Raw genomic sequence first — 23,419 nt, forward strand, 5'->3', positions numbered from 1 at the left:
AATAAAGTGTCTCTGTCATCAATGCGATAGCACTTGTATTTGGAAAGACCCTTGTCAATACCACGTTTCACCTTCTTCACCATGGCATCAAGAAGTTGTGTCTCACGAATTTGATCTTCCAAAGTAGGAGAGACTATGAGGTTGGCAAGAAAGCCTTGAGGAACAACTTGGAGATTCAGCTTGCGGAAAGCTTCACAAAGATCCGGTTGGAATGGCTTGAGGATTAAGCTGTTGCAATAAGCCTTCCTGCTCAAAGCATCTGCAATGACATTGGCCTTGCCTGGAGTATATTCAATACTCGGATTGTACTCTTGAATCATTTCGACCCATCGAGTCTACCTGAGATTGAGGTTGGGCTGAGTGAAGATGTACTTGAGACTCTTGTGATCGGTGAATATGTCCACTTGTCTTCCCAACAAGAGATGTCTCCATGTTATGAATGCATGGACAACTGCCGCCAACTCAAGATCGTGAGTGGGGTAGTTCTTTTCGTTGGGCTTCAACTGACGAGAGGTATAGGCCACAACTTTCTTCTCTTGCATTAACACAGCACCGAGACCTTGGAGAGAAGCATCACAGAAAACTTCGAAAGACTTGGATTCGTCAGGAGGAGTTAAGACAGGAGCTGTGACTAGTTTCTCTTTGAGAGTGTTGAAAGCAACGTCACACTCAGGAGACTAGACATACTTCACATGCTTCTGGAGGAGGTTGGAAAGAAGCTTTGCAATCTTAGAGAAATTCTCAACGAATCTTCGGCAATAGCTTGCAAGACCAAGAAAACTGCGGAGCTGCTTGACATTCTGAGGAGGTTCCCAATTCACAATTGCGGACACCTTCTCGGGATTAACAGCGATGCCCTTGGCAGAGATGATGTGACCAAGGTAAAGAACTTCATCAAGCCAAAACTCACATTTTGAGAACTTCGCATAGAATTGATACTCTCTGAGCTTGTCGACCACCAATCGCAAATGTTTGGCATGATCCTTCTTATTCTTGGAGAAGACCAAGATATCATCGAGATACACCAGGACAAATTCATTGGTATAGGGGTTGAAGATGAAATTCATCATCCGAGAGAATGTTGGAGGAGCATTGACAAGGCCGAAAGACATGACAGTATATTCATAAGAACCAAAGCTTGTTCTGAATGCTGTCTTGGGAATATCTTCTTCACGAATGCGAATCTGATGATAACCCATACGAAGGTCAAGCTTGGAGAATACTTTGGCACCTTTAAGTTGCTCGAATAGCTCATTGATGTTGGGAAGTGGATACTTGTTCTTGATTGTCTTCTTGTTCAATGGATGATAGTCGACACAAAGTCGGTCCGTGCCATCCTTCTTCTGGACAAAAAGAACACCACAACCCCACGGAGATGAACTCGGTCTGATCAAACCCAGACGCTCTTGTTCATCGAGCTGTTTCTTCAATTCCTTCAGCTCCTTGGGTCCAAGCTTGTATGGACGCTTGCAAACGGGTTCAGTGCCGGGCTCAAGATCGATAACGAACTCAACTGGCCGGTGAGGAGGCATACCCGGAAGCTCTTCTGGAAAGACATCTTGGTACTCACAAACGACTGGAATTTGAGAGATGGCATTCAATTCGCCCTTCTCACTGAGAGAAAATAACCGAATGGTTTCATCACGAGCGGCATAAATGATAACATCCTCAGAAGAGTGTGTCAATTGAATTTCCTTGGCAGCACAATCAAGTTGAGGCTTGTGCTTAGAAAGCCAGTCCATCCCGAGAATAAGATCAATATCCGAGTCACCAAGAACAATTGGTTTGGCCAGAAATTTATAGTCGCCCATCTTGATTACGGAATCCCGAACGAATGCTCGAGAAGTCATTTGTCGAGCCGGGGAAACAATAGACAAAGGACTCGGCAATACTTCAGTAACCAGATCATGCATAGCCACAAAAGGTCTTGAAATGAAAGAATGCGATGCACCAGTATCAAAAAGAACTTTTGCAGGAATATCATTAACTGAGAGGTTACCCATTATCACATCAGTAGATTCCTCTGCTTGAGCTGCATTCATCATGTTCACCTTAGCAGACTTTGAATTATGCTTGACCACTGCATTGCTGGAAGATCTGACAGGAGGAGGAGGCGGAAGACGCCTTTGGTTGAAGCACTTGTTAGCATAGTGACCTTTCTGCTGACACTTGTTGCAAGTCACCTCTGAGAGTGGACGGTGATAAGGAGCATTCGACTTTGGAGCTTGATTCTGAGACTTGTTCTGATAGCCAGAGTTGGAAGAGTGGGAAGATCCATGGCCACCTTTGTTCTTCTGTTGGTAAGGCTGACGAAACGGAGGAGGAGGAGGCAACCAGAACTTCTGTTGCTTAGCAGCCACAAGTGAGGAAGAAGAAGACTGAACTGCGTCCCTGACTCTCTTCTTAGAAGCCTCACACTTGAGCTGAGCAGCCTCTTGCTTCAGTGCCATGTTATAGAATTGATCAAACTGAGTAGGCTCAACAAGAACGAGAGCTAACTGCAGATCCTCTCTAAGGCCACCTCTGAAGTGATAGATCATGCTCTTTTCATCAGGAACGTCTTGTTTAGCGAAGCGAGCAAGTTTCTGAAACTGGATGTTGAATTGATACACAGACATGTTGCCTTGCTTGAGATTGTGGAACTCCTCACGCTTGCTCTCAACAACACTTTGTGGAATGTGGTGCGCTTTGAAGTCCCGACAGAAGTCAGTCCAAGTGATCACACGACCTCCTCTGGAATCTTTGTATTGTTGATACCAATCAGCAGCTTGATCCTTGAGTTGAAAAGAAGCGAACTTGACATAGTCCTCAGGCCTGACATTGCTACATTCAAAATGCTTGTTGATGTCCACGAGCCAATCATCGGCATCCGTGGCCTCGGCACAGTAGCTGAAAGACTTGGGCTGATTTGCGAGAAACTGGTTGAGGGTAGCGAAGTGAGGCTGATTGTTGCCTTGAACTTGATTTCCTTGATTGCCTTGCCCTTGGGTGCATTCTTGCAAGAGTTGCAGAATCATCTGAGCATTGGCGTTGGTGGCTGCCATGATAGCTTGCCATGCCTCCGGAGGCGGAGGTGGTGGCGGAGGGTTCGCCTGACTCCCTTCATTGCGTTCCGGATTCTGACGCGTTGGCGGAGCCATCCTGAAGAGGGTGACATCCGTTAGCATCTTGATAGACAAATAGACAAGTAGAATCAACGGATAAAAATTGCAACATATAGTCTTTACAATAAACATTCGAACGAAGGTGAACGAATGAATTCCATAGTAAATCATCACACTTCCATTAAGTTGAGAAGCCACTTAGAAAAAAGGTATGGAATCAACATTTGACTTCGAAGCAACTCGAATACCACAATTCAAAACAAAACAAAGTATTGGCTTGCAGAATAAGCCGGAACAAACATATGATAGAGATTTCGTCCGAAGTTTTCGTGGTGGGGCCCACACGGGCTCGATCGTACAGCACCATCATGTACAAGGTAGTGCACATGACATACGAAGCGTCCCCGAGTCGGCATAGCCAAGGACTCTTTAAGACACTACGAGACCACTGTAAAACCAACCGTGGAAAGGCGGACCACTAGACGTCGAACCCCAATCTCATATCATGCGTCTGTCGGAAAGATGTCCCAGGAGCTACTTGAATTCCCACTTATAAACTCCCGAAACTTTCTGGTTATGCAATCTGGTGTTGGGGATACAGGGGACACAAAATATATCACCCAAACTAGCAATCCCTAGATCCAGATGTATCCATCCGTCAACACATAACCAAGAAACCTTCGGAAATCGTGTACCTCAACCTTCGAAAAGCATCCGTTATACGAGTTATGGCAATACTCCCAAACTCCCGCCCCAGTACTGGGTGGCGTCGAGGTGATCTCACCAACAACTGCATAAAAGAGATTTCGAAGTCGGCGAAACTCAGGTATTCCAGAATTGCAACGATAAAATTGTGACGACAACACCTCGGAGCTCAACTCCCCGGGACACTGCCACAACCCCTAAATGTCAGGAGGCACCAAGAACAATGTTCTCATCACAAAACCATCGGAACGATTCTAAGATACCCGCGTGATCCTAAATTTTTTTAGTGAAATTTGAGGAGAGAAGAGTCAAAACTTCTACGTCAGGAGACCTCACCAGAGCGACGAAGGGACTGAGGAGTAAAAAGAATCCTACTCTCGGATATATATAATCCTAAGACTCAAAACATTTTTGTTCTAGACTCAACAACGCCAGCGATTCGATCAAGCAGGGGGCTCCTAAGTCGGGGATGGCTCTGATTACCAACTTGTAACGCCCACGATGCGGCTATATTTCCCACGTGTCGAGGCACGACTTAGAGGCATAACCGCATTGTGGTTTTGTCGCAAGAAGGGTCATCTTCACACAATCCCATGTAATGAACAAGAATGGGATAACGAGAGTTGGCTTACAATCGCCACTTCACACAATACATAAATATAATCCATACATCATCCAAAATACACACATAGACCGACTACGGTCAAAATCCATATGAAAATAAGATAACCCCAAATGCTAGATCCCCGATCGTCCCAACTGGGCTCCACTACTGATCATCAGGAAAAGAAACATAGTAACGACCACGTTCCTCGTCGAACTCCCACTTGAGGTCGATTTCATCATCTGCACTGGCATCGTCGGCACCTGCAACTGTGTTGGTAGAATCTGTGAGTCACGAGGACTCAACAATCTCACACCCGCGAGATCAAGACTATTTAAGCTTATAGGAAAGGATGGTGTAATGAGGTGGAACTGCAGCAGGCACTAAGCATATATGGTGGCTAGCATACGCAAAAGAGAGCGAGAAGAGAAGCAGCAGAACGGTCGTCAACTAGTAATGACCAAGAAGTGATCCTGAACTCCTACTTACGTCAAACATAACTCACACCGTGTTCACTTCCCGGACTCCGCCGAGAAGAGACCATCATGGCTACACACGCGGTTGATGTGTTTTAATTAAGTCAAGTGACAAGTTCTCTACAACCGGACATTAACAAATTCCCATCTGCCTCATAACCGCGGGCACGGCTTTCGAAAGATAATACCCTGCAGGGGTGTCCCAACTTAGCCCATTATAAGCTCTCACGGTCAACGAAGGATAAACCTTCTCCCGGAAAGACCCGATCAGTCTCGGAATCCCGGTTTACAAGACATTTCGACAATGGTAAAACAAGACCAGCAAAGCCGCCCGAATGTGCCGACAAATCCCGATAGGAGCTGCACATATCTCGTTCTCAGGGCACACCGGATGAGCAGTCCGTACAACTAAAACCAATCCTCGAGTTTCCCCAAGGTGGCGCTGCAAAGGGCTCTAGTTTGGACCAGCACTCAGAGGAACACTGGCCCGGGGGTTTAAATAAAGATGACCCTCGGGCTCGCGAAAACACGGGGGAAAAGGCTTAGGTGGCAAATGGTAAAACCAAGGTTGGGCCTTGCTGGAGGAGTTTTATTCAAGGCGAACTGTCAAGGGGGTCCCATAAATCACCCAACCGCGTAAGGAACGCAAACTCAAGGAACATAATCCCGATATGACGGAAACTAGGGCGGCAAGAGTGGAACAAAACACCAGGCATAAGGCCGAGCCTTCCACCCTTTACCAAATATATAGATGCATTAATTAAATAAGAGATATTGTGATATTCCAAAAATATCCATGTTCCAACATGGAACAAACTTCAACTTCACCTGCAACTAACAACGCTATAAGAAGGGCTGAGCAAAAGCGGTAACTTAGCCAAACAACGGTTTGCTAGGAAAGGATGGTTAGACACTTGACATGGCAATATGGGAGGCATGATATAGCAAGTGGTAGGTAGCGTAGCATGGCAATAGAACGAACAACTAGCAAAGCAAAGATAGAAGTGATTTCGAGGGTATGGTCATCTTGCCTGCAAGGTTCTCAGAGTTGTCGAAAGCTTGATCCTCGTAAGCGTACTCAACAGGTTCCTCGTTCACGAACTCATCTCCTGGCACTACCCAACACAAGAACACAAGCAAAGGAACCACAATGAATCACGGGAAATGCAAAAGCAACATGATGCAAAACATGAATGATATGCGAGATGGGATATGCGATGCATATGCGTGCTCCGGAAGGAAAATGATGAACAAGGCAGTAACTTGGCAAACCAAGCATGCCACTGGAAAGATGAGATGATTTCGGTCGAAATCGATATAAAGATCACCGGAAACGGATGCACGGTTTGCAAATGGCAAGCAAAACAAGAATGACACGAATCTGTGATTAACAGCATGATAGCACTTAGAATGCAACAAGTAATAATGCTACAGCACTCCAACGTAGCAACAAAGCATATGACAGTAATCTAAAGGTGATGCTTGACAAAAGATGAACACTGAGCTACGGCTAGATCACAACATAACAGGTTCAAACAAGCACGGCAAAAGTGCAAAAGAAAACAGGTTCACAGACTTGGTGAAATTACTGGACATGCCTGAAACAGCATCAGGTAGCAATGTTCAGAGCACGAAATCGACATGCTACAGGAACTTAACATGGCAAAACAAGGCATGGAAGTATTCTACTAAATTCATATGACAAAAGTACCTTACTGACCATAAGACAAAAAGGACCAGAAGATATGATGGAAACCATGTAAACATAGCAAGTTTCGTTAACAGGTTCCAGACTTAGCAGAAAACAGAGCATGGCAGAAACAATAATATGAAGGCATCTTTGTGAGCTTGATGCACTCACCACAAAGCAATGCATGACAAAAACAAACATACCTACAGCAAGATGGCAAGTTTATGAAGCTATCCATGGCAAGAGAAAATACATAGCATGAAAGGAACAACTACAACAAGCTTGGCAAAATTGAATATCATGCTAAGAATCTGCCAGGAATATTTTATAGCAAAAGTAGAGCAAGATTGAGTCATGCTATGGCAGTCCATAATTGCAAACAAGGGCATGAATGGATCAATTACAACAATATCTACAAAACATCCTTACTGAACATCTCCAAAATAAGCATGGATCTCTCTGTAGACACATGGATACATAGCAACAAAATAACAGCAGTCACAGACTTGGAGAAATCACCAAGTCCCTGAAATCAGAAACATTACGGAGTCTAGTTTGCATGCTTGTGCGAGTCACCACATAGATCACAAAAATACATGGCATACACCCCTGTAAAGATGGCAAGGCATACAACAAAACACATGTAGAGCTCATGCCCATAAGATGCACAGATTAAATACAACAAAAATAACAAAACCCTAAGTTCTGATAAGTAACAACAGATAACAGCAACTAGCACTCTTGCACCAGAGATTTGGGCATCAAGATGGACACAAATAAGCATGGTGCAATGGAACAAAATGAAGAGCATCTCGAGGCGAACATTTAGATATATTACACGCGCGAAACGGAGCTATATGCAGAGAGTTATGATGCGATGAACAGGTGCATGTACTGTAAAAATATTAGGACTTAGGATATTTTCGGGGAGAGGGAGGAAGAAGTCAACCCTTCGAGATCTCAGATCGGATCGGGGCTCGGGGCTCAGACGCCGAGGCGGCTCGCCGGAGCAGAGGGTGAGGTCGCCGGCGGCTGGCGTGGAGGAGGGAGACGGCGGGGCGGCGACTTCGGCGAACGGCGGAGGAAGGAGTCGGCGTCTCGCGCGGTGGCGCGGGGTGGCGTGCGGCGGCGGGGCACCGCGGGCTCGCGGCCGGACGGCACCGGCGACGAGGTGGCGACGCCGGCGAGGCGGCGGAGTGTGGCGGCGGACGGAGGGCGGCGGCGCGCGGGGGCGCTCGGGAGGAGGACGGCAACGCGGCGGGGGGAGGCGCCGTGGGCCGCGGGGGCCGGCCCCGGGCCTCGGCGGGCCGCGGGCGGCGCGGGCGTACGAGCGGCGGCTCGGGTGATGTGGCAGTGTGCGATTGGGCGAGGAGGCGGCGGCGGACGTGTCCGGCGCTGAGGAAGACGCGTCCGGCGGCGCGGAGGGGAAAATGATCTAGGGTTTCGCCCGAATTTCGGAGGGGGAGGTGTATATATAGGTAGAGGGAGCTAGGAGAGTCCAAATTGAGCATGGTTTTCGCCCACACGATCATGATCGAGCGACCTAGAGCATGGAAGGGACTTAGAGGGGTTTTGGGCTGTTTAGAGAGGGATTTTGCTGCAACACACAAACGGACTTTGCGGTTACCCGGTTAACCGTTGGAGTACCAAACGACCTCCAAATGGAACGAAACTTGACCGGTGGTCTACCGGTGGTATACCAAGGCCACTTGACAAGCCTCGGTCCATTCCGAGAACGTTCAACACCCACTCACGAAACGAAACAAGAGGGGTGCGCCGGAGGAGGTGGGAGTGCCGGATTGCAAAACGGACAACGGGGAAAATGCTCGGATGCATGAGACGAACACGTATGCAAATGCAATGCACATGATGACATGATACGAGATGCATGACGAAAACAAAATGCAAAACGAAAGACAAAACCCAACCACGAAGGGAATATCAGAACACATAGCCGAAAATGGCGAGAGTTGGAGTTACAAATATGGAAAGTTACATCCGGGGTGTTACATGAAGCCTTCATGGAACCTGAATGGATTCAAGCTATGCAAGAAGAGCTTCAACAGTTCAAGCTGAACAATGTGTGGGAACTTGTCAAGCGTCCTGATCCTCGCAAGCACAACATAATAGGCAAAAAATGGATATATCGCAACAAGCAAGATGAGCATGGTCAAGTCGTCAGAAATAAGGCCCGTCTTGTTGCTCAAGGATACACTCAAGTTGAAGGGATTGACTTCGATGAAACATTTGCTCCCGTGGCTAGGCTCGAAGCCATTCACATACTACTAGCCTACGCAAATCATCACAACATCCTTCTGTATCAAATGGATGTGAAGGGTGTTTTTCTCAACGGCAAGATTCAAGAAGAAGTGTATGTTGCACAACCTCCTGGCTTTGAAATAGTATACAAGCTTAACAAGGCACTGTATGGCCTCAAACAAGCCCCTCGCGCTTGGTATGACACACTCAAAGATTTCCTGAAGAGCAAAGGCTTCAGACCTAGTTCCCTAGATCCTACACTCTTCACGAAGACATATGATGGTGAACTGTTTGTGTGCCAAATATATGTGGATGACATTATCTTTGGCTGCACCAACCAGAAATACAGTGATGAGTTTGGACACATGATGCAAGAGCAATATCAGATGTCCATGATGGGTGAGCTGAAGTTCTTCCTTGGTCTTCAAATACGTCAGCAAAGCAATGGCATCTTCATATCTCAAGAGAAATATCTCAAAGATTGCCTGGAGAAGTTTGGAATGCATGACTGCAAAGGTTACACGACGCCAATGCCAACCAAGAGTCATCTGGGTCCTGACACCAATGGTAAAGAGTTCGATCAAAAGGTATACCGCTCCATGATTGGTTCTTTACTTTATTTATGTGCATCTAGGCCAGATATCATGCTTAGTGTTTGCATGTGTGCTCGATTCCAAGCGGCACCAAAGGAATCGCATCACTTAGCTGTGAAGCGAATTCTTCGATATTTGGCTTACACCCCAACATTAGGATTATGGCATCCAAAGGGCTCAGAGTTTGATCTAGTTGGATTCTCGGATGCTGATTATGCTGGTGACAAGGTGGATCGCAAGTCTACATCAGGCACATGTCACTTTCTGGGACGATGACTTGTCTGTTGGTCTTCAAAGAATCAGAACTGTGTATCTCTGTCCACTACTGAATCTGAATACATTGCAGCTGGGTCTTGCTGCGCTCAACTTCTATGGATGAAGCAAACACTCAAGGACTATGGCATCCATCTGAAACAAGTACCACTCTATTGTGACAATGAAAGCGCCATCAAGATTGCCAACAACCCAGTTCAGCACTCGAAGACAAAGCACATTGAAATTCGTCATCACTTTCTCAGAGATCATGTTATGAAGGAAGATATTGATATCATTCACGTCAACACTGAAGAGCAATTGGCAGATATCTTCACAAAGCCCTTGGATGAGAAAAGGTTTTGCAAGTTGCGGTGTGAGATAAATATCTTGGAATCCTCGAATGTCCTGTGATCAGGCACACATCCTAACACTTATGCATGTTGATGACTTAGATGTGCAACACACAAAGTAATGTATATCTTCAATCAATGAAGACTTACACACTGAGTGTGAATACATTAGTGCGGAATTTGACTTCGGAGCACCACGATAATTGTGCGCTGTGTCTGGGTCTAATACTTCCTATACGGTGGGTAACGCCACCACCAAAATCTTGTTTGACGTGTTTCACTTGGCGTTACATTTGCAAAGTCTTCGCATTTGGTTTGTCTTCAATATTGACATGCCTTCATGTTTATCTTCAATGTTGATTTGGTCTTATTATGATATATACTTATATTAGTGTTCTGTCCTCTACAGCATTCACTTATAGCTATGTTTTCTCATTTGAATCTTTTGGACTAAGTGAATGTGATCGGACCCTAACCTCTCTATGCTTTCTTCTCAAATCTATCTATCCAAATCATATGCATTCTATTGAAACCGTCGAATATCTTCTCTGCGTCCTTGTCAGCAGAAGATACAGAGACAAACATTAAATCTGTTTTAAATGCTCAATCCTTATTGCCTGAAACCCGGAGAAGCCGGAACGACCACCCGACAGTCCAGGCGTGCGTGGGAACATGGAACAACTTCCAATGTGTTGCATGTTCGCGACGTGTCCCTCAGATGTGAACCGCCAGGGGCACCTGCGTAATTGCGCTGTGCCGTCCCTCTCCTTATAAATACACATCACATCGCAGTCAAAATACTTCTTCCACCTCTCCACCTCAACAAACCCTAGCGCCACCGCTAGCTCTCGACGACGCTGGCGACGAAGCGCTTAGCTGCCACGACCTCACTGACGCCGTCCTCACGCCGACCGCGGACATCGTCTTCTCCACCGTCGCCGTAGGTGTCCTTCGTTGCGAAGTTAGGGCACGGAAGATCGAACTACTCGGCCTCATCTTCTACTCCGTCTATCAGTTCATCGTGTGGTAAATTAAAACTCGCTTTTTACTGTCTTTTTGATCCAATAGATTCATCCTTCCTACCAAAAGTGGTTTCTGCCTCCACAAATTTGGATCTATCCTGTTTTGCATCTCATATGATGCCTAGTATATTCACTTATGCTTCACACGTAGTTAGATTCCTCACTTGTACCTATTCTTGGATTCGTACAAATTTGGAACCAACTCTCAACATATAAGTGAATGTCTTCGCGCTATGAGGTCAATGTCTTCAAAACTGATTTATCTTCAAAATCTTCTGAGAATGCATATGAGCTCTTCCCCTTCCCTCGCATCTCTAATGCTGTCACAGGCACATGTCCATGGGAGAATCCCTTGGTTCTCATAGTCTGCATTCATTTTCAGAATTCTTACAGCATCATATCAACTCTCCCGAAGCCAGTTCCTGTCTGACCAGCAGACGGAAGCCTTTGACTGCGTTGAAGCCATTCAGTCTGAACTACATGGCCACAGATAAGTCAGCGAGGAAGGGAGGCAGACAGCGCCGTGGGGGAACATCAAGAGATTTGCCACCTGATCTCTATGAGCTATACAAGACAGATCCATAGGAGGATTACAATCAGCGCAAAACTCGAATCCAATGGATTCGAAGATATTGGGCAGAACAATGGTACAAGTACATGTTCGTGACCAAGGAATATGCTGAAAAGAATGCCATCAAGCGACCCTGGGGAGAAGTCTTGTACAAAAATCTTCCACCCAGGTCCAGAGATGAAGCCATTGATCAAGGCTTCTACCCTTGCATGGTCCGTGGACCTCAGCCTGCTGATGCCTGTTGGGGAACGTAGCAGAAATTCAAAATTTTCTACGCATCACCAAGATCAATCTATGGAGTGATCTAGCAACGAGGGGAAGGGGAGTGCATCTACATACCATTATAGATCGCGATGCGGAAGCGTTGCAAGAACGCGGATGAAGGAGTCGTACTCGTAGCGATTCAGATCGCGGTTGATTCCGATCTAAGCACCGAACAACGGTGCCTCCGCGTTCAACACACGTGCAGCCCGGTGACGTCTCCCACGCCTTGATCCAGCAAGGAGAGAGGGAGAGGTTGGGGAAGACTCCGTCCGGCAGCAGCACGACGGCGTGGTGGTGATGGAGGAGCGTGGCAATCCCGCAGGGCTTCGCCAAGCACCGCGGGAGAGGAGGAGGAGAGAGAGGGGTAGGGCTGCGCCGAAAGAGAGACGTTCTCATGTGTCTTGGGCAGCCCAAACCTCAACTATATATAGGGGGAGGGGGCTGCGCCCCCTCTAGGGTTTCCACCCCAAGAGGAGGCGGCCAGCCCTAGATCCCATCCAAGGGGGGCGGCCAAGGGGAGGAGAGGGGGGGCGCCCCACTAGATGGGCCTTAGGGCCCATCTGGACCTAGGGTTTGCCCCCTCCCACTCTCCCATGCGCCTTGGGCCTTGGTGGGGGGGGGGGGGGCGCACCAGCCCACCTGGGGCTGGTCCCCTCCCACACTTGGCCCACGCAGCCTTCTGGGGCTGGTGGCCCCACTTGGTGGACCCCCGGGACCCTCCCGGTGGTCCCGGTACATTACCGATATCACCCGAAACTTTTCCGGTGACCAAAACAGGACTTCCGATATATAAATCTTTACCTCCGGACCATTCCGGAACTCCTCGTGACGTCCGGGATCTCATCGGGGACTCCGAACAACATTCGGTAACCACGTACATACTTTCCCTATAACCCTAGCGTCATCGAACCTTAAGTGTGTAGACCCTACGGGTTCGGGAACCATGCAGACATGACCGAGACGTTCTCCGGTCAATAACCAACAGCGGGATCTGGATACCCATGTTGGCTCCCACATGTTCCACGATGATCTCATCGGATGAACCACGATGTCGGGGATTCAATCAATCCCGTATACAATTCCCTTTGTCTATCGGTATGTTACTTGCCCGAGATTCGATCGTCGGTATCCTATACCTTGTTCAATCTCGTTACCGGCAAGTCTCTTTACTCGTTCCGTAACTCACATCATCCCGTGATCAACTCCTTGGTCACATTGTGCACATTATGATGATGTCCTACTGAGTGGGCCCAGAGATACCTCTCCGTTTACACGGAATGACAAATCCCAGTCTCGATTCGTGCCAACCCAACAGACACTTTCGGAGATACCTGTAGTGCACCTTTATAGCCACCCAGTTACGTTGTGACGTTTGGTACACCCAAAGCATTCCTACGGTATCCGGGAGTTGCACAATCTCATGGTCTAAGGAAATGATACTTGACATTAGAAAAGCTCTGAGCAAACGAACTACACGATCTTGTGCTAGGCTTAGGATTGGGTCTTGTCCATCACATCATTCTCCTAATGATGTGATCCCGTTATCAACGACATCCAATGTCCATGGTCAGGAAACCGTAACCATCTATTGATCAACGAGCTAGTCAACTAGAGGCTTACTAGGGACATGGTGTTGTCTATGTATCCACACATGTATCTGAGTTTCCTATCAATACAATTCTAGCATGGATAATAAACGATTATCATGAACAAGGAAATATAATAATAACCTATTTATTATTGCCTCTAGGGCATATTTCCAACAGTCTCCCACTTGCACTAGAGTCAATAATCTAGTCCACATCACCATGTGATTAACATTCATAGGTCACATCACCATGTGACCAACATCCAAAGAGTTTACTAGAGCCAACAATCTAGTTCACATCACTATGTGATTAAACTCAATGAGTTTTGGTTTGATCATGTTATGCTTGTGAGAGAGGTTATTAGTCAACGGGTCTGAACCCTTTAGATCCGTGTGTGCTTTACGAATATCTATGTCATCTTGTGGATGCTACCACGCGCTATTTGGAGCCATTTCAAATACCTGCTCTACTATACGAATCCGGTTTACTACTCAGAGCCATCCGGATTAGTGTCAAAGTTCGCATCGACGTAACCCTTTACGACGAACTCCTTTTCACCTCCATAATCGAGAAAATTCCTTAGTCCACTAGATACTAAGGATAAGTTTGACCGCTATCATGTGATCCATTCCCGGATCACTATTGTACCCCTTGACCAACTCATGGCAAGGCACACTTCATGTGCGGTACACAGCATAGCATACTGTAGAGCCTACGTCTAAAGCATAGGGGACGAGCTTCGTCCTTTCTCTCTCTTCTGCTGTGGTCAGGTCTTGAGTCTTACTCAATACTCACACCTTGTAACACAGCCAAGAACTCCTTCTTTGCTGATCTATTTTGAACTCTTTCAAAATCATGTCAAGGTGTGCGTTCTTTGAAAGTATCATCGGGCGTCTTGATCTATCTCTATAGATCTTGATGCCCAATATGTAAGCAGCTTTATCCAGGTCTTCCTTTGAAAAACTCCTTTCAAACAACCCTTTATGCTTTCCAGAAATTTTACATCATTTCGGATCAACAATATGTCATTCACATATACTTATCAGAAATGTTGTAGCGCTCCCACTCACTTTATTGTAAATACAAGTTTCCAACAAACTTTGTATAAACCCAAAAACTTTGATCACTCCATCAAAGCGTATATTCTGACTCCGAGATGCTTGCTCTAGTCCATGGAAGGATCGCTGGAGCTAGCATACCTTTTAGCATCCTTAGGATCGACAAAACCTTTCTGATTGTATCACATACAACCTTTCCTTACGAAAACTGGTAAGGAAACTTGTTTTGACATCCATCTGCCAGATTTCATAAATGCAGCTAATGCTAACATGATTCCGACAGACTTAAGCATCGCTACGGATGAGAAAATCTCATCGTAATCAACTCCTTGAACTTGTGAAAATACTCTTTGCCACAAGTCGAGCTTCATAGACGGTAACCTTACCGTCCACGTTCGTCTTCTTCTTAAAGATCCATTTATCTCGGATTTCATGGCTTCTAACCATTTGTCGGAATATGGGCCCACCATCGCTTCTCCATAGCTCGTAGGTTCATTGTTGTCTAGCAACATGACTTCCAAGACAGGATCACGTACTACTCTGAAGTAGCACGCATCCTCGTCGTCCTACGAGGTTTGGTAGTGACTTGATCTGAAGTTTTACGATCACTATCATAAGCTTCCACTTCAATTGGTGTAGGTGCCACAGGAACAACTTCCTGTGCCCTTCTACACACTAGTTGAAGTGACGGTTCAATAACCTCATCAAGTCTCTACCATCCTCCCACTCAATTCTTTCGAGAGAAACTTTTCCTCGAGAAAGGACCTGTTTCTAGAAGCAATTACTTTTGCTTCCAGATCTGAAATAGGAGGTATACCCAACTGTTTTGGGTATTCTATGAAGATGCATTTATCCGCTTTGGGTTCGAGCTTATCAGCCTGAAACTTTTTCACATAAGCATCGCAGCCCCAAACTTTTAAGAAACGACAACTTAGGTTTCTCTAAACGGTGTCGTCTCAACGGAATTGCGTGGTGCCCCTTTTAAAGTGAATGCGGTTGTCTCTAATGCCTAACCCATAAACGATAGTGGTAATTCGATAAGAGACATCATGGTATGCACCATATCCAATAGGGTGCAGTTATGATGTTCGGACACACCATTACACTATGGTGTTCCAGGCGGTATTACTTGTGAAACACTTTCCACAATGTCTTAATTGTGTGCCAAACTCGTAACTCAGATACTCATCTCTATGATCATATCACAGACATTTTATCCTCTTGTCACGACGATCTTCAACTTCACTCTGAAATTACTTGAACCTTTCAATAATTCAGACTTGTGTTTCATCAAGTAAATACACTCAGCATCTACTCAAATCATCTGTGAAGTAAGAACATAACGATATCCACTGCATGCCTCAGCACTCATTGGACTGCATACATCAAAATGTATTACTTCCAATAAGTTGCTCTCTTGTTCCATCTTACTGAAAACGAGGCCTTTCAGTCATCTTGCCCATGTGGTATGATTTGCATGTCTCAAGTGATTCAAAATCAAGTGAGTCCAAACGATCCATCTGCATGGAGTTTCTTCATGCATATATACCAATAGACATGGTTCGCATGTCTCAATCTTTTCAAAAATGACTGAGTCCAAAGATCCATCTACATGGAGCTTCTTCATGCGTTTTATACCAATATGACTCAAATGGCAGTGCCACAAGTATGTGGAACTATCATTACTATTTTATATCTTTTGGCACGAACATGTGTATCACTACGATCGAGATTCATTTTAGGTGCAAGACCATTGAAGGTATTATTCAAATAAACAGAGTAACCATTATTCTCCTTAAATGAATAACCGTATTGCGATAAACATAATCCAATCATGCTCAACGCAAACACCAAATCTCGATGGTAGAGGGAGCATGCGATGCTTGATCACATCAACCTTGGAAACACTTCCAACACATATCGTCATCTCACCTTTAGCTAGTCTCCGTTTATTTTGTAGCTTTTATTTCGAGTTACTAACACTTAGCAACCGAACCGGTATCTAATACCCTGGTGCTGCTAGGAGTACTAGTAAAGTACACATTCATATAACGTATATCCAATATACTTCTGTCGACCTTGCCTGCCTTCTCATCTACCAAGTATCTAGGGTAGTACTACTTCAGTGACCGTTCCCCTCATTACAGAAGCACTTAGTCTCGGGTTTGGGTTCAACCTTGGGATTCTTCACTAGAGCAGCAAACGACTTGCTGTTTCATGAAGTATCCCTTTTGCCCTTGCCCTTCTTAAACTAGTGGTTTTACTAACCATCAACAATTGATGCTCCTTCTTGATTTCTACTCTCGCGGTGTCAAACATCGCGAATAGCTCAAGGATCATCATAACTATCCCTGATATGTTATAGTTCATCACGAAGCTCTAATAGCTTGGTGGCAGTGACTATGGAGAACCATCACTATCTCATCTGGAAGATTAACTCCCACTCGATTCAAGCGATTGTGGCACTCAGACAATCTGAGCACATGCTCAACGATTGAGCTTTTCTCCCTTAGTCTTCAGGCTTAAGAAACTTGTCAGAGGTCTCATACCTCTTGACGTGGGCACTAGTCTGAAATTCCAATTTCAGTCTTCGGAACATCTCATATGTTCTGAGACGTTTCAAAACGTCTTTGGTGCCACAATTCTAAACCGTTAGCATTACACACTGAACTATCACGTAGTCATCAAAACGTGTATGTCAGATGTTTCGTAACATCTACAGACGACGCTGAGGTTCAGCACACCGAGCGGTGCATTAAGGACATAAGCCTTCTGTGCAGCAATGAGGACAATCCTCAGTTTACGGACCCAGCCCGCATAATTTCTACTACCAACTTTCAACTAAATTTTCTCTAGGAACATATCTTAAACAGTAGAACTAAAGCGTATGACATAATTTGCAAAGACCTTTTGACTATGTTCATGATAATTGAGTTCATCTGATTAATGAACTCCCACTCAGATAGACATCCCTCTAGTCATCTAAGTGATACATGATCCGAGTCAAACTAGGCCGTGTCCGATCATCACGTGAGACGGACTAGTCATCATCGGTGAACATCTCCATGTTGATCGTATCTACTATACGACTCATGTTCGATCTTTCGATCTCTTGTGTTCCGAGGCCATGTCTGTACATGCTAGGCTCGTCAAGTCAACCTAAGTGTTTTGCATGTGTTTCGAGGCCATGTCTGTACATGCTAGGCTCGTCAACACCCGTTGTATTCGAACGTTAGAATCTATCACACCCGATCATCACGTGGTGCTTCGAAACAACGAACCTTCGCAACGGTGCACAGTTAGAGGGAACACGTCTCTTGAAATTTTAGTGAGGGATCATCTTACTTACTACCGTCGTTCTAAGCAAATAAGATGCATAACATGATAAACATCACATGCAATCAAATAGTGACATGATATGGCCAATATCATTTTGCTCCTTTGATCTCCATCTTCGGGGCACCATGATCATCTTGTCACCGGCATGACACCATGATCTCCATCATCATGATCTCCATCATTGTGTCTTCATGAATTTGTCACGCCAACGATTACTTCTACTTCTATGGCTAACACGCTTAGCAATAAAGTAAAGTAATTTACATGGCGTTATTCAATGACACGCATGTCATACAAAAAATAAAGACAACTCCTATGGCTCCTGCCGGTTGTCATACTCATCGACATGCAAGTCGTGATTCCTATTACAAGAATATGATCAATCTCATACATCACATATATCATTCATCACATCTTCTGGCCATATCACATCACATAGCACATGCTGCAAAAACAAGTTAGACGTCCTCTAATTGTTGTTGCATGTTTTACGTGGCTGCTATGGGATTCTAGCAAGAACGTTTCTTACCTACGCAAAAGCCACAACGTGATATGCCAATTTCTATTTACCCTTCATAAGGACCCTTTTCATCGAATCCGATCCGACTAAAGTGGGAGAGACAGACACCCGCTAGCCACCTTATGCAACTAGTGCATGTCAGTCGGTGGAACCTGTCTCACGTAAGTGTACGTGTAAGGTCGGTCCGGGCCGCTTCATCCCACGATGCCGCCGAATCATGATAAGACTAGTAACGGCAAGTAAATTGACAACATCGACGCCCACAACTACTTTGTGTTCTACTCGTGCATAGAAACTACGCATAGACCTAGCTCATGATGCCACTGTTGGGGAACGTAGCAGAAATTCAAAATTTTCTACGCATCACCAAGATCAATCTATGGAGTAATCTAGCAACGAGGGGAAGGGGAGTGCATCTACATACCATTGTAGATTGCAATGCGGAAGCGTTGCAAGAACGCGGATGAAGGAGTCGTACTCGTAGCGATTCAGATCGCGGTTGATTCCGATCTAAGCACCGAAGAACGGTGCCTCCGCGTTCAACACACATGCAGCCCGGTGACGTCTCCCACGCCTTGATCCAGCAAGGAGAGAGGGAGAGGTTGGGGAAGACCCCGTCCAGCAGCAGCACGACGGCGTGGTGGTGATGGAGGAGCGTGGCAATCCCGCAGGGCTTCGCCAACCACCGCGGGAGAGGAGGAGGAGAGAGTGGGGTAGGGCTGCGCCGAAAGAGAGACGTTCTCATGTGTCTTGGGCAGCCCAAACCTCAACTATATATAGGGGGGAGGGGGCTGCGCCCCCTCTAGGGTTTCCACCCCAAGAGGAGGCGGCCAGCCCTAGATCCCATCCAAGGGGGGCGGCCAAGGGGAGGAGAGGGGGGCGCCCCACTAGATGGGCCCTAAGGCCCATCTGGACCTAGGGTTTGCCCCCTCCCACTCTCCCATGCGCCTTGGGCCTTGGTGGGGGGGGGGCGCACCAGCCCACCTGGGGCTGGTCCCCTCCCACACTTGGCCCACGCAGCCTTCTGGGGCTGGTGGCCCCACTTGGTGGACCCCCGGGACCCTCCCGGTGGTCCCGGTACATTACCGATATCACCCGAAACTTTTCCGGTGACCAAAACAGGACTTCCCATATATAAATCTTTACCTCCGGACCATTCCGGAACTCCTCGTGACGTCCGGGATCTCATCCGGGACTCCGAACAACATTCGGTAACCACGTACATACTTTCCCTATAACCCTAGCGTCATCGAACCTTAAGTGTGTAGACCCTACGGGTTCGGGAACCATGCAGACATGACCGAGACGTTCTCTGGTCAATAACCAACAGCGGGATCTGGATACCCATGTTGGCTCCCACATGTTCCACGATGATCTCATCGGATGAACCACGATGTCGGGGATTCAATCAATCCCGTATACAATTCCCTTTGTCTATCGGTATGTTACTTGCCCGAGATTCGATCGTCGGTATCCTATACCTTGTTCAATCTCGTTACCGGCAAGTCTCTTTACTCGTTCCGTAACTCACATCATCCCGTGATCAACTCCTTGGTCACATTGTGCACATTATGATGATGTCCTACCGAGTGGGCCCAGAGATACCTCTCCGTTTACACGGAATGACAAATCCCAGTCTCGATTCGTGCCAACCCAACAGACACTTTCGGAGATACCTGTAGTGCACCTTTATAGCCACCCAGTTACGTTGTGACGTTTGGTACACCCAAAGCATTCCTACGGTATCCGGGAGTTGCACAATCTCATGGTCTAAGGAAATGATACTTGACATTAGAAAAGCTCTGAGCAAACGAACTACACGATCTTGTGCTAGGCTTAGGATTGGGTCTTGTCCATCACATCATTCTCCTAATGATGTGATCCTGTTATCAACGACATCCAATGTCCATGGTTAGGAAACCGTAACCATCTATTGATCAACGAGCTAGTCAACTAGAGGCTTACTAGGGACATGGTGTTGTCTATGTATCCACACATGTATCTGAGTTTCCTATCAATACAATTCTAGCATGGATAATAAACGATTATCATGAATAAGGAAATATAATAATAACCTATTTATTATTGCCTCTAGGGCATATTTCCAACAATGCCGACCCGTCTTCATTGCTATGGTGTCGTGACGACAATCTGTTCAAACGCAACTTTCAGTTTGCCAAGAACTCGGCCAAAGAGAACAAGAAGTCGCGGGGATTAGACTTCAACCCCGGTCCCTCTGCTCCTCGTGCCGATGGCACACGCGAAGCTGAAACCTATCTTGTTGGGCGCTTCTACAACCTAGCAGGTCTCATCACTCACATTATGGTTCAAGGGACAGCCGTGGATCACTCCGCAGATGACGCTGATTCTGACGAAGCGCCTGCACCACCGAAGCCTAAGAAGCTGAAGAAACCCAAGGCTTCGAAGCCTTCCACTACACCAAGTGCTTCGCGAACGAAGCCTCTGGCCACTGCTCCTCTTGCACCAGGTGTGCATTCTGAAGATCTCTCACGCATCTCCAAGTCTGAGAAGAAGAAGAAGAAGAAGCTCATGCACACTCCTGGTCCAGCTCTGACCCCTGCTGCTGTTCTGAGGAATGAGAACGACGCCATTGATCTGTCGAGTGATGACGATCTTGCCGATGATGCTCTTGAGCTGCTGATTAAGAGCAAGCAAGAGGCAAAAATCTTCAATGACTTGCCTCTCTTTGACGTGGAAGTGTTGAACAACTTCATTGATGAGTGGTTTGACACCCCAAATCTCAGCTTTGATGATCTTCAACTTCCGATTGGCCTTAGCGTCTCCTTCCATGGAGCCATTGCTCCTGAGCTGGCTCTGCTCAGAAAATCGTTGAACTGAAGCACAAAATTGACTATGAGAAGGCTCAGTTCAAGAAACATATGGCCCAGCTCAGTGTGACAGACGTCCAAAACTTCAAGACAATGATGCATGAGCTCAAGGAGGCGTTCCACAAGAAACGTGACGAAGCCAAAGGTTCTCGAGAGCGCATGAAGCTTTGGCTGCCAGATGTGTTCAAGCCTACAATGAAGCTGAGAAGCGCACACTACAACAGGAACCCCCCTATAGCAACGCATTTTTCCGTATCTAGAAGACCATATATGCGTTATTAGTGTGTTTACCAACGGTTTAGGATGCGTTGCCTTATCTGGCGTTGCTAGCGCATAATGCAACGCTTATATTATCGTTGGTAAAAGAGACCGTTGCAAGAATACAACACATAAAACGGACTTGTGCAACACTTCTATGTGTTGGTGCTTATTGTATAGGAAACAAAGTTCCAGGGCTTGGCAACAAAGAATTTGCAACGTGGTTCATATATAATATGAATAATATTTTTTATACATATTGCCAGCAATTAAATTAGTGCTTTACATAATGGTGATATGAATTTCCAGTAAAGACAAACAAGAGAATATACTCACGGGAGGAAGAAATCATATATTAAATAAAACTGTTGGATTACAATAGTGCATATTACACAAGAAAAATCATCCAAATGGAAGTATAATCTAAATGTTTCTTGACGGCGAAACTTAAATTGAAAGCATCCATAAACATCCCTACAACGTAACTAAAACACAATCGAGGAACATCATCCCTACAACTTAATTAAAACTGACACCATCCGTCTTCATCATCATGAACAGGAACATCATCATCATCATCCTTGTAGTATACTTGCCACACACACCAATAGAATCATCCATTTATCTTTTGAATCTACAAACAAAAAAACAAAATGAACTGTTAACACACACAATGCATTGACATGATGCAAGTAGTCATAGAGGGAGGATATTACTCACTTACAAAGGTTGAGATGCAAAAACAAATCTGCATTACCAAGAGTATTGCAGTTTTTGCGACTCCGTACCCAATCTTCAGTTTTCACAAGTGCCATATCAACATGCACTACCCAGAATTCATTAGTAATTTCAGCACCATCAAGTTCAAATTTAGGATCACAACTTACAACTGTAGCAAGAGCTACATGTGTTACGATTTTTTAGGCTCATTAAAAATACTTTTGTTCCTACCTGTTAGAGAAAATCAAAGTTACCATTGAAAGAATCATGTCAAGCAAAATAATTAATAGAAACGTGCCATATAACAGAAAAGGTTGAGAGGCCAAGACATGTCGTGTTTGCATCTTCCCCTCTACTATATGGTTATGAATACATCTACAGGTTAATCTCATGATGTGCAACATCTATGAAATTCTATGAAGCCTTTCACTACAAACAAAGTAGTTTTGGTGATGGACGCTGAAAATAATTAAACTTCATATGATAGCTTCAATGTAGAACACAAAGATAGACATTTTTATTCAAGTAGCAGTATGGTATGATCAACTGCATAATTCTGAGGCACCTACCGGAAGATACTGAAGCAGTATGTTTGACCATTAACCAAGTAAAAAAATATTACTATATCAATACCTGGGACATATTAAGCCAAAAGATAAAATAAATTTGCCAAATTAGTGCAAATAAAACATATTAGACAATAAAAAGAAGCTTTGAAGCATAAGATCTATCATAAATGAAGTACTCCCAGTACCGACCCAATGATTTTGCATGAAGTACAGCATGGACAGCAGGGCGGATCAACCATTAGTTCATCTTTACCACCAACTCCTAATAAAATAGCTAGTATATATCCAGATCAAACTCTAAATAGCACATCTGAGCAGATAAATCAAAGGCAGTGACACTATTATTAAGAAAAGGAGATGACACGGCAGAGAAAACAGGACTGTAGTATGTTCGAACAAATAATTAGGATGTCTTGTTTGTAGACTACAAATACAAATCAGATATCGATACGGCGATCTATTTAGTTGGAAGTTGCAGGCATCCAAAAAATAATATTGAATGTGGTCTAATAATTGAACGACACTACAGATGGACCATGCCAATTAAAGTGATATAGAAACAATTGACATTATTTTTCTTTTTCTTTTTGCAATCCATCAGTACATGACCTCATGATGAATCAG

The 23,419-nt window shown here is 45.4% G+C and overlaps 1 long non-coding RNA gene across 2 annotated transcripts; it reads right to left on the reverse strand.

The window, feature by feature from the left end:
* Positions 1 to 21,838: 21,838 nt before the first annotated feature.
* Positions 21,839 to 22,784, reverse strand: LOC120962110 (uncharacterized). 2 transcript variants are annotated; one of them, XR_012205783.1, is made up of 2 exons: positions 22,231 to 22,784; positions 21,839 to 22,140 (listed from the first exon to the last, which is right to left on the reverse strand). It is a non-coding gene; the product is annotated as an uncharacterized lncRNA (long non-coding RNA). The 2 variants fall into 2 exon arrangements; XR_005752941.3 differs by having other exon boundaries at positions 22,227 to 22,784.
* Between the last annotated feature and the right edge of the window lie 635 nt (positions 22,785 to 23,419).

This window comes from Aegilops tauschii, chromosome 3 (genome assembly GCF_002575655.3).
Source record: "Aegilops tauschii subsp. strangulata cultivar AL8/78 chromosome 3, Aet v6.0, whole genome shotgun sequence".
In the NCBI taxonomy this organism is placed as follows: domain Eukaryota; kingdom Viridiplantae; phylum Streptophyta; class Magnoliopsida; order Poales; family Poaceae; genus Aegilops; species Aegilops tauschii.